This window comes from Nicotiana attenuata, unplaced genomic scaffold (assembly GCF_001879085.1).
Source record: "Nicotiana attenuata strain UT unplaced genomic scaffold, NIATTr2, whole genome shotgun sequence".
NCBI lineage: Eukaryota > Viridiplantae > Streptophyta > Magnoliopsida > Solanales > Solanaceae > Nicotiana > Nicotiana attenuata.
Genome location: NW_017676165.1, coordinates 11,957 through 22,026, shown reverse-complemented (window position 1 = coordinate 22,026; position 10,070 = coordinate 11,957). Strand labels below are relative to the sequence as shown.

General features: G+C 40.1%; 1 long non-coding RNA gene across 2 annotated transcripts in view; it reads left to right on the top strand.

The window, feature by feature from the left end:
* The first annotated feature begins 3,380 nt into the window (after window positions 1-3,380).
* Window positions 3,381-10,070, top strand: part of LOC109220813 — an 11,792-nt gene continuing 5,102 nt past the window's right edge. For both annotated transcript variants that reach the window (XR_002067154.1, XR_002067153.1), the window contains exon 1: window positions 3,381-3,959. This is a non-coding gene — a long non-coding RNA (uncharacterized LOC109220813). The remainder of the gene's footprint in view (window positions 3,960-10,070) is intronic.

Sequence of the window (10,070 nt, the reverse complement as noted above, 5' to 3'; positions counted from 1 at the left end):
GGGGTCTTGGCTAATGTACCAAGATAGAGCATCCCCTTTCAGACTTCTCATAAAGAGCTTCATGCGGATCTTTTCATCTCTCCCGACTCCGACCAACTTATCGTAGTATGTCCTCAAGTGGACTCTGGGATCTCCTGTGCCATCAAACATTTCGAACTTGGGAGGTTTGTACCCCTCCGGAAGTTCAACATCTGGCTGGATGCAAAGGTCCTCATAATTCATCCCCTCGATACCTTTGTTTCCTTCAACACCCTGTACTCGGCTAGTAAGTTTCTTGAGCTCTGCGGCCAGGTTCTTGATAAGAGAGTCTTTGTCATCAGACTCAGGTGTGCTTGACATGGGTTGCGTGGGATGCAGCATAGTTTCCACATAAATGGGATTATTGTGATGAGGGTAAGAATGATCATTTTAGTGGTTCGGGGATGAGTAATGGGGTGTTACTTGAGGTGTGGCATGTGTTGCAGTGGTGATGGGGAGCGGGTTGATTTTGTGGTTTCGGGATGTTTTGTGGGGGTGCGGGGTTTTGAGTGTTGGGAAAGTTGACATCAGGGGTAGTGAGGGAAAATGACAAGCTAGCCAAATTCCGGACTTGGTCTAGTTCTTCCTGAAATTTCAATAACTTTTGTTCAAGCTGGGAGACACTTTCCTTGGAAACCTGAATACCTTGGGAAGTCTCCACCCTTTCAACCGAATTCTCCTTCCTGATGTTACCCAAGTCTTCCATTTTTCCTTTGTTCTTGTTTCTGATAGGACTTGGAGGAGGAAGAGGTGGAGGGCCCTTGGATCTTGTAGAGTATGATGATGCCAGAGTGCAACGGACTAACCTTTGGGGAAGGGGAATAAAACAAAAAGTAAAACAAAAAGGTAACAAATTAGTAAAGATTATCAGGAGAAAACGTTGCGATATTTAAACACATAGTGCAAGAATATAAATCGTGTCCTAATTTGGGTGCCTCGTTGTGCCCAAGGTAGGCCTAGCGACAAGTTGATTTGGAGAACTTATAATGCTAAATGCCTCATTTTATTGATAAAAATAAGACGAATCCCAAAACGACACTAAAAAATAGCAGAAAAATAAAATGTCACTAATGGCCTTTGGCCTTATTACATTTTAAAGCAACAGAAAAGAAAAGACTCCTAACTACTTGGTCCCAGAAGGACCTTCCCCAGGTTGAATGCTCTCGTTGATCAAATCCTCCAGTTCACGCAGGTTCTCCAGTAAAAATGCCTTTGCCAGGCGTTCTCCTTCGTTTCCCTCAGCGTTCTGGCAGTCGGTGACTCTTTTTCTTACTTTTTCTTCCAATTCCAGCAGACTGTATTCCAGATATTCCAGCTTTTCGCTAGCCTTGGTGACCCTCTCTTTCCATTCATTGATTTGGTCACTTGATGGGAGATTCCTCCACCAGGTCAGCAAGAGTGAGGGCGTGCTAACCATACCGAAGTTGGGGAACTCATGCCTCATTTTCTGCAAAACAAAGGGTTAGACCCTTGCCCCCACCAGACTCGACTATTTAATATCAACAATTAGCATAAGAAGCATTTAGTTCTCCAAATAAATGCATAGAACGTGGTAGCGTCCGTTTGGGTTCCAAGGAAACCCAGTGGACCTTGGACAAGGCTATCTTAAACAGTCATTATGTGGACAACATAACTGACTCGACTAGGTTCGACAGTGATGCATGCACAATTGAACAGAGTAAGGTTTCTATGGGGTGTTAGACCGGTACCCTTGAGCGGACAACTCAAGAGGGGAAGGCACAGAACCGTCGACTGCACCGCTGATCGACTGGTTTTACCGCAAATACGCCTTTGCCAAATTTAGGGGGTGATAATATCGAAAGGGCGCAACCACTCATTGTCACACCTCCTTTTTTACACACCTACTCCGAAGGATAATGTATAAGGGAGTTTTTCCATTTAAAGTGACATTATTCGAAATGGGATTATTTATTTATTTTTAGAGTCGCCACTTGGGAAAGGATTGGCTTTTGGTGTCCCAAGTCACCGATTTAATTTGAATCCCAAATCGAGAAAAAATTCGACTTCCCCATTGGAGTCTGCGAACCAGAAATTCTGAATACGGAATTCTGTTGACCCGAGGGAAGGTGTTAGGCACCCCCGGATCCCGTGGTTCTAGCACGGTCGCTTAAATTATTATAATTGGCCTATTATCTGATTTTAAAAAAAATGTTCATCCTATAGTGCAATTTTAAATTATTTATCGCTTTTAATTGATTTTTAAGGAAGATTGAACGTTGTTTAAAACATGTTTTTGGATCACGTCACATGAAATGCACCCGGATCCGAAACACACTCTATTCAACGTTTTAGGATTTGGATTTGGGTCACATGAAATGCGCACCCGAGTTTAAGAAGGTAATATTATTAAAATAACGCACCTAAAGCAACTACGCGTTGTTAACTTTGAGAGGGCCATGGAAATTTTCTAAATGGCACGCCTCGAATTCTAAGAATTTTAATTAATTAAGTGAGGGCCATGAGTTTTGGGATTTTATTTGTCATGGCACGCCTCAAATTATTCCAAAGGGCTTTACTCAACTAAAACAAACTACGGATGTTCAAAAGTTCGGGCTATTTGCGAAAGGTCATGGATTATGGATATGAGGGCGTTTGGAGTACAAGAATTTTAAACTAGTTGGAGTAGGAGATGGTAAATTGCTAAACGTATATGGTATAGCACATTCATCATTTCAACTTTTTCAAAGAATTGAACACTTCCGTCCAAACACTTATTCTTGGTTAGAGCATCACAAGCCAACAAATTACCAACCCAAAAGAAATATCACATTCTCTTGTCACAATACAAATCAGAACGGTAAAATGGGCTAGTGTACACATGTAGACAATATAATATCTAATTTATTAACTGTGAGCACCTAATTTTTGACCATACTTGGAATTTTTCAACACTTTTAGTATGTAAATAATTTTAAGTTTAATGTACATATTTTAAACTTTATTTCATTTTTAGTAGGTTTATTTGATAAAATTAAAAACCACAAAAAAAAAAACATTTGCATCTTTAATACTAGCTTTAATTTTAGTTCTAATTACAAAAGAAAATTAAAAAAGGAAGAGGAAAAAAAACGTGGAAAAAAAAAGAATCAAAGAAGAAAGAAAAGAAGGTGGAAAGAGAATTAGATCCCCTTACGTGGCCCCCATAATTTTGTCCTTAATTTCTTATTCTATAGTGGGTCCCACCTCCTAAATTGATTTTCCTCCATATCCTCTCAAAGTCACGTGTAGTCCTTCCACCCATAACAGAATTGATTCCTTTTGGTCACAATTTTAATTTTTGGCATTTTCTTTTAAGGTGGGGGCCACATGATTTGTGCCTTTCTCTCCAAGACTCACTATATCGATATTAGGCACAAGGGGAAAAAGGAAAAAAAAAAAAAACCCAAGGGACAGATCTGGGGAACGAAGGGGCTGGGAATCACACAAAAAACAGAGCTATCTTCTTCCTCACGAAGAATCAACCAAATTCATCAAAAAAAGAATAAAAAAAAAAGCTTCACTTGTTTTCAGCTATCTTCTTCCTTTCCCAAGCGCCAAAACACAAAGTTTCAACACCATGTAAATCCTCCATAGCCTATTGCATCCATCAATGAAAGAAACTCCATTGCTTCACCATTAAACCATCACAAATCAGCCCCAAAATCACCAGAAAAACACCTCGTGTAAACCACTTGAAGCCATCTTAAATTCAAGCGAAACCTCGTTCTAGAGTTCCGGTGGAAACAGAGGTGAGTGAACGAGCAGCTGCTGGTCACTTGCGACTCGAGCCGACGAGCTTTCCGTTAGCAGATCCGAGGTGCCGATTCAAGCCCGTTGAGTGAAGGCGAGGTTCAGCGGAGTCGTCATGTTCCGTTCGAGGCTTCCGATTGCTGGTCCGGTCAACAGTAGCTCATCCCACTTGTGTGAAGGTTCACTTTGAGGTTATTTTCTTTCACTTTGGTATAATTCTATATCTATGTTTGCATGCTTCTGTTCTTTGTGAAATTTATGTGAATAAAATATGTTTTCTTACAATTTGTTTTATTTAGTTGGTGAGCTTCCTTATTGTTTTAGCTATCAAACAGCTTACTCACGTAATCATCTCGTTTTATCTCAAAGTTACATGTTAAAAATATGAGTAGTATGGTTCATAATCTGTTTAAGTTACTTTAGGTTTGTGATAATGATTTAGATGAATTAATTTTCATTTCATTGGCCGTGATTTGTAAAATAACGTGTTGGGAAAGAGAACTTGGAGAGCAAAACGAATTTGTGAGGCCTTTGGTTCGTGTGCACCCAACGTGACATGGATTGTAATGTCTGAAGAAATTTCTTCACATGCCATCTTCTCGAACGCATTTACTCTTCTGCTGATGTGGTGGAGGTTTGATCTAATGTTTGTGTTCACATCTTTTCTCTGTATAGATTGGTCCCACGGCTTGCTGGTGCATTGACGCCAATTACCTCCATATCTTGGCCTAGTAGTTTAACGATCTAAGCCACCATTTTCACAGCAAATTTTCATTATTCATGACTCACACTTTTTAATCTCAAATCCCATAAATAAAAGGCGTAGTTGCTCTAGGCGCGTAATTTAAATAATTTTTCTTAAATACGGGTGCACATTTATGTGACCCAAATTCAAATACCAACGAAGTCGAATGTGTCAAAAACCGCGGGTGCATTTATGTGACGTGGTTCGAGACGCGTTTTCACGACGTTGCAAATCTCTTTAAAAAGAATAATAAAAGCGGTTTAAAGTTAAAAGGCGCATAAGTGAAAACAAGTGTATTAAAATCAGATTTTTAGCCAATTATAATAATTTAAGCGACCGTGCTAGAACCACGGGATCCGGGGGTGCCTAACACCTTCCCTCGGGTCAACAGAATTCCTTATTCAGAATTTCTGGTTCGCAGACTCCAATTGGGAAGTCGAAATTTTCCTCGATTTGGGATTCAAGTTAAAACCGGTGACTTGGGACACCAAAAGCCAATCCTATCCCAAGTGGCGCCTCTATAAAATAAATAAATAATCCCATTTCGAATAATGTCACTTTAAATGGAAAAACTCCCTTATACATTATCCTTCGGGGTAGGTGTGTAAATATTTTCTTTTTCTACTTTTAAAATTCCCAAAGTTCAAATCAAAAGAAAAAAAAATTCTTCTTTTAAAAGCACTTTTCTTTTTTTAGAAAATTCCAAAGAAAAAAAAAATCAAAAAATCAAAACTGTTTTTTCTTTTGCCTTAAATCCAAAAATATTTTCTTTTAGTTCCTTCTTTAGAAATATGTCCTTGTAAAATTCCAAAAACAACAAAAAGAAGTTTTTAATACTCAATTCCCAATCTGACCGAACTACGCGGGTCTGATTCTCACCGGATGTGAGATACGTAGGCAAACCTCATCGGTCCCGGCCCCACTTTTCAAAAAAATCCAAAAAAAAATTTCTTTTAGTTCCTTCATTAAAAATCTTTCTTTAGAAAATTCAAAAAAAAGAGAAAATAGTTTTTTAAACTCAAAAAATGGTTTCCTTCTTTCTAATGTTTTTCATGAAATAACAAGAAAATTCAATGAAAATCAAAATCCAAAAATACGGGTTTCCTTCATTTTGAAAATCCAACAAAAAAAAGAAATCAGAAACAAAGATCCAAAAATACTCTATTTTTAGAAGTCTTTTTGTAAATGTCAATAAAATTTTAGAAAATTGAAAGTCCAAAAAATATTTTTAGCTTTTCTCTAGAAGTACTTTTGTAAATAATAAAAGCTCAAAAATTTAAAACATTTTCTTAAAGAAATCCCTCTTTCGAAAATTAAGAGGTTACATCCAAAATCCAAAAATATTTTCTTTTTTCTTTAGAAAAAGAGAAAACAAATGAAAAACTCAAACTAAAAATATTTTTTTTACCTTAAAAATCCCAAAGTTCAAATCAATTCCCAATCTGCCCGAACTATGCTGGTTTGATTCTCACCGGATGTGAGATACGTAGGCAACCCTCATCGGGTCCAACCACCCTTTTGCAAAAATAGCCAAAAATACCAAAATTTTAATTTTTTTTTGTCAAATAAGTCGGGTGATGCCATTTTTGTTTTAAAATAATCCGAATGTCCCCAAAAGGGCGCCGGAAGGCTGTTTTTGCAAGAACAGCCACCTTGAGTCATTTTTAAAAGGGTTTGTGGACACAACCTTAAAATCTTCCTCCCAGAAGTGCTGAAAGGCCGGATCTGCAAAACCAAGTCCTTGTTTTCTAGATAAAGAAAAGTTTGCAAAAATAGCCACTGTTTCCTTTTAGGTCAAAACAAATCATTAAAATACTCCTTAGATGTCTTTCTTTCATAAATAATAAATATAAAAAAAATACAAATTTTGAAAATCGAGTCCGAAAAATATTTTTGCTCAAAAATCCAAAATATTTTCATAAAAGTCCCTCTTCCGAAAATTAAGAGGCAACTTTCAAAATCCAAAAAAAAATATTTTTCTTTCGTGTTTAGAAAATAAATGAAAATTCAAACAAATTTTTACTTCTAAAATTCCCAAAGTTTCAATAAAACGAAAAGGTAGAAGTCTTTCTTTCAAAAATTAAAAAGAAAAATCAAAATCAAAATATTTCCCTTTTTCCTTCTAAAAGCATTTCTTTCAAAAAATAAAAAGAGTTAGTTTATTTACCTTATTTGCAAGAACTACGCTTGGTCTGATTCATGCGGTGTCATGATACGTAGGCAATCTCCATAGGATTCGACCGTAGCCCTAAAAAAAAAAGAAAATACAGGGGAGGAAATAAAGGAATAACAAGAGAGGAAAAGAAACGCAAAAAGAGACAATAAGGAATCGAGAGAAAAATCATGGCAAAAGGAAAGGGAAAAGCAGAAAATGAAAAACAAGAGAGAGAAAAATGAGAGAAAAATAGAAAGAGAAAGGAAAGCAAGAAAAACAAAGAGTAGAAATCAAAAGAAGAGAAAACAGAAAAAGAAAAGCCGGGATGACGCATGCAACCAGTGCAAACATGTAGACATCCGTTTAACTGTATAGGTGTATCACACCCCAATGTGCGATTACCTATCTGTTACTTGTCTCAAACTAACCGTGTGTTGCTGTCAATTCCAGCCTAGCTTTTAGAAACGGTGGTTGGTTGTGGTAAGCTGGCATCACATCAATACTTTACCAGATCGAAAGGAAGTGTGGAAATGTCTACAAAAATGAATTTGCCCGCAGTCCCCATCTTTGAGGACAGCCCCATCTCGGGGATCCCTGCATCTGAGTCTGTCACAGCGGAAGAGAACCAGAAACTACGTCTCCAACTCATGGAGATGTGGGACGCCTGGACCAATGGAAGAGAGCCTCCAAGCGCCATCCCTGGATTTCCTGAACTATTCCCTAGAACCGGGGGTACCTCCAATATCCCCATCAGCCACCCTCATACTCCTTTGGGACAGCCTACGATGACCGCTCACTTCGTCGGAACGCCTTCTGAGGTCCGCCCCCAGGTGTTCCCACCAGGAGCAGCTCCTAACATCTTCACTGCTCCACCATGCTCTGCTCTAACACAACCCTCACTGCCAAGGCCCGCCTTTAATCCCTCAGCTTTCACTTTCCAAAACCCTGTCTTTCCAGTGGATCCTCCTCAATATCCCACATATAATTACTCTCAGCCACCACCATTTGAGCTTACACCGGGGCAGGATAAAACTCCCAAAGCTCCTAAACAAGATGAGATGGCGAAAAGAATGAGGAGCCTTGAGCAGAGCTTGAAAAATATGCAAGGATTAAGCGGGCAGAAAAGTATTTCTTATACTAATTTGTGCATGTTCCCTCACGTGCACCTGCCCATGGGATTCAAAACGCCAAAGTTCGAAAAGTATGACGGGCATGGCGATCCTATTGCCCACTTCAAAAAATATTGCAACCAGCTGCGCGGGGCCGGCGGAAAAGAAGAGTTGTTGATGGCTTACTTTGGAGAAAGCTTAGTAGGCATTGCCTCAGAATGGTATATGGACCAGATGTCTCACGATGGCACATTTGGGACGATCTAGCCAGGGATTTTGTGAGACAGTTTCAATACAACATCGACATTGCGCCGGACATGAACTCTTTGGCGAATTTGAAGAAGAAGCCCTCAGAAAGTTTTAGGGAATATGCCATTAAGTGGCGTGAGCAAGAGTCGAGGGTGAAACCTCCAATGGACGAAGTGGAAATGGTCACTGTATTTCTCCAGGCCCAGGAAGCGGACTATTTTCAGAACATGATGTCAGCCATGGGCAAACCTTTTGCAGAGGCAATTAAGATCGGTGAAATGGTGGAGAATGGTCTGAAGACAGGAAGAATCTTGAGTCAATCGGCCATTAGGGCAACCTCTCAAGCCATCCAAGGCGGGTCTGGAGGAATGGCCGAAGGTAATAAGAAAGAAGAAACAGTTATGGAAGCATCAGGGGCAAGAAGATACCGTGCTCCTAGACTTGTGTTTTCCGAAAGAACCCCTCAACATTACTACCCTCATCATGACATGGCTTATGCTCCTCAACCGTATGCGGTCATGAATGCTCAACCTTTTGCTCGGCCGTAGCCACATGCCAATAGAAACTAAGCTCCGTTTCAAAGAAATCAGCCTCCTCAGCAAAACTACTATAACCCCCATCCTCCACAAAATAACTTCCATCCTCGGGAACCACCCAGGAGACCAAAGTTTACCCCAATTGGTGAATCTTACTCCAGTCTATTCCCGAAACTAGTCCAAATAGGTCTACTGCAGCCGGTTCCTCAGAACAGACAAAACCCGGCATCGCCTGCCTAAAAAGCTGGTGTCAGGTGTGCATACCATTCAGGGGCAGAGGGCCATCATACAAATGACTGTTGGACTTTGAAACAAGCGGTGGAGAACTTAATAGAGCAAGGGAAAATTGTGTTGAGGGATGAGGATGTCCCAAATGTGACCAATAATCCGCTGCCCGCTCACAACAACGGGCCAGTAATCCGGATGATCTGCGAGGACAGAGAATTCGATCCAGCCTTAAAAGCTATAATTGCTATTGCCGATGCAGAAAGAAAGCCCGAGGTGGACCCAAAGCAAGAGAAGAGCAAAATCACTGAGACAGAACCAGAAAAGAAAGCTGATTTGAAACAAGGAACACAAATGTACCTACCCAAGCAGGCCTATGTGGTACGGGGGACAATTAAGTCGTCTCGGCTGAATGAGCCAGTGGTTATTGGACGCGTACCACAGAAGCCGATAACCAACCCTACTGTGGTACCATGGAATTATCAGCAGACGGGGTCACATACAAGGGAAAAGGAATCTTGGGAGAGCTGCTAGAAAACCTCCCTGTTGAGAAATATTCAAATGTAGAGGAGGGCACCCACATGGTTCAGCCGGGGGAAGGTACTAGCGCCGCTGAGGTGCTCTACATGGGACCAGATGCTAAACTCCAGAATGGAAGGCTACGCCATTCCTGATCAGGCGGGAGTCCCAGTAAACTAGCCCTGGCACTTTTTCTGCATCCCGAGTTATTCCAGGGTGTAACTCGGATGTATCCTGTAGTTTTCTTGTCTTTAAATTCCCGAATGTGAACACTGTTATCTTCAAAATTCCAAAAAAAATGAAATCAAAACTTCTTCGTTCATTTTTCTTTCTGATTTTGCTATTTTTCTCCTTCATTTTCTTTTCTTTAGTTTTAATAATGCAGCTTTAAATAACATGACATGCTTGCGGACTTCATGCCTAGACCCCAAAACGCTGTCAGATTTCGAAATCATGAATCAAAAGTCGAAATGCAAAGAAGGTGACCTTGAGGAAATAAAACAAAGAATTGGAACAATTGAAGGAAAATTGGTTCGCGGTTTGGAAAGGTCCATACATTACAACAAAAGAGTGTGCTGTACTCAGGGCACATCCGGGCAGTTGTACCAACAAAGAATGGCCCGCGCTTACAACAAGAAGGTGCCTCCCAGGAATTTTGAAGTGGGACAACTCGTGTTAAGACGCATTCTCCCTCATCACCAGGAAGCAAAAGGAAAATTCGCTCCTAATTGGAAGGGTCCATACATCATCCGGAAAATATTGCC